Source organism: Tasmannia lanceolata, unplaced genomic scaffold, assembly GCF_043159265.1.
Source record: "Tasmannia lanceolata isolate RefF3 unplaced genomic scaffold, GAP_Taslan_0.1 ptg000036l, whole genome shotgun sequence".
NCBI lineage: Eukaryota > Viridiplantae > Streptophyta > Magnoliopsida > Canellales > Winteraceae > Tasmannia > Tasmannia lanceolata.
The window spans coordinates 175,001-177,500 of NW_027518713.1; positions in this window are offsets into that span (position 1 = coordinate 175,001).

The following is a 2,500-nucleotide window of genomic DNA, read 5'->3' on the forward strand; positions in this document are numbered from 1 at the left end:
TACCCGGGCAAAAACGCCCAAAGCATGCCCCATTCCTTAGCCTATCCAGGCAAAAACGCCCTAAACCAGCCCATTCCAGTGCCTATCCGGGCAAAAACGCCCAAAGCATGCCCATTCCTTAGCCTATCCAGGCAAAAACGCCCAAAACCAGCACATTCCAGTGCCTATCCGGGCAAAAACGCCCTAAACCTGCGCATTCCAGCGCCCCGCAGCATACCACCCTCCTATAGGGTTTGCGCAACCAACCCGCCTAACCACCAGTGGCAACCAAAGGTGCTGTTAGCGACGACTTCTGAAGACGCAACGAGACGCGACGGGTTTGCGCCCAGACGCGACGGGACGATGCGGGATCTGCGCCCAGCCATGCCTACACCCGCCGACTTGCTGCGGGAGCTGCTCGCCCAAGCATGCCTAGCTTGCGAGGCCTGCGTGCAAGGCTAGTGTGCAAGGCTCGTGGGCAAGGCTAGTGCGCAAGGCTAGTGCCCAAGGTCTGTGTGCAAGGCTAGTGCCCAAGGCTAGTGCGCAAGGCTAGTGCCCAAGGCTAGTGAGCAAGGCCTGTGTGCAAGGCTAGTGTGCAAGGCTTGTATGCAAGGCTAGTGTGCAAGGCTGGTGTGCAAGGCTTGTGGGCAAGGCTGGTGCGCAAGGCTAGTGCCCAAGGGTTGTGTGCAAGGCTAGTGCCCAAGGGTAGTGCGCAAGGCTCGTGCCCAAGGCTAGTGCGCAAGGCTTGTGTGCAAGGCTAGTGCGATGGGCCAGTGCCCAAGGCTTGTGAGCAAGGCTTGTATGCATGGCTTGTGTGCAAGGCTTGTGTGCATGGCTTGTGCGCAAGGCTTGTGTCCAAGGCTTTTGTGCAAGGCTCGTGCGCAAGGCTAGTGTGCAAGGCTTGTGCGCATTGGCAGGTAGCCCACCACCATGCACGATCCAAATGCCACTCAAGCGACAACACGGTGCCAAGCCGGGCATGGTGTGCACTCAAAACCAATCAACGGACAGAGGTCATGCGTCATGGGGGGGATCTAGCAAGGCCATGGGGAAGGTCATGGAGGACCTTGGAAGCAAGCGCAAGACGAGAGCGAATCGAACAAGGGGCCAGGACGGGGCCTTGTGCCCATGGTCTTCGCAAGACTGCGTCCAAGGCGCCCGAAAGCCCAAGGGAACCCAAACCCGGCCGACACTTGCAATCGCACATGCTCTCTGCAACACACCATCAATGCCGCCCAACGGGGCCAGCACGAGCAGTCATCCGCAGTCCCCTGGCCCTGCGCACGTTTGTCTATGAAACCGAGCATCAATGCCACAGAAAGTGCCGGGGCGCCAGCTGGAGCCATCATCCGCGTTGCCATGGCTCGCTTGGCCTTGGCTTGCCAGTCCCCGACACGAGCAATCGCGCATTTTCTTTGCAACCGACCATCAATGCCGCCCAACGAGGCCAGCACGAGCAGTCATCCGCGGTCCCCTGGTCCTGCGCACGTTTGTCTTTGAAACCGAGCATCAATGCCACAGAAAGTGCCGGGGCGCCAGCTGGAGCCATCATCCGCGTTGCCATGGCTCGCTTGGCCTTGGCTTGCCAGTCCCCGACAGGAGCAATCGCGCATTTTCTTTGCAACCGACCATCAATGCTGCCCAACGGCGCCAGCACGAGCAAAATCATCAGCGGTGCGGTGGCCTTGCACGGCCTTTTGTCTTTGGAACCAACCATCAGTGCCACGGGAAGTGCCGGAGTCCCGGCATCCGCGGTGCCAAGTCATTGCGCCCTTGGTCTCTGCAGCGGGGCATGCCGGGCACTCCCAACCATTGCAAGCAAGCAAGCAAGCAAGAAAGAAAGTAAGTAAGTAAGTAAGTATTACATATAGGGGCGGGACATGCGGGGAGTTCTGCGAAACGTGCACTACGGGGCACACGCGTACCTACCGGGGCATACCGACCCCTATTGGGGCACACGTGTGCATATCGGGGCATACCGGGCCTATCAGGGCACACGCGTACATACCGGGGCATACCGAGCCCTACTGGGGCACACGTGCGCATATCGGGGCGTACCAAGCCTATCGGGGCATACGCATGTATCCCAAGGCATACCGAGTCTATCCGGGCATACGCGTTCATACCGGGGCGTAACGGGCCTATCGGGGCATACTTGGGCATATCCGGGCAAAAAATGCCCAAAACTTGCGCAACCTTGGCAACCGTGGTCCATTCCTCTCTATATGCCTAGCCTTGGCAACCGTGGTCCATTCCTCACTATATGCCATGGCCTTGTGCCCATGGTCTTCCCAAGACAGCGTCCAAGGCGCCCGGAAGGCCAAGGGAGCCCAACCCAGCGATGCCCTGCTATGGCAAGCCAAGGCCAAGCATTCCGGTGCCTATCCGGGCAAAAATGCGATTCCTCTCTATATGCCTAGCCTTGGCAACCGTGGTCCATTCCTCACCATATGCCATGGCCTTGTGCCCATGGTCTTCCCAAGACAGCGTCCAAGGCGCCCGGAAGGCCAAGGGAGCCCAA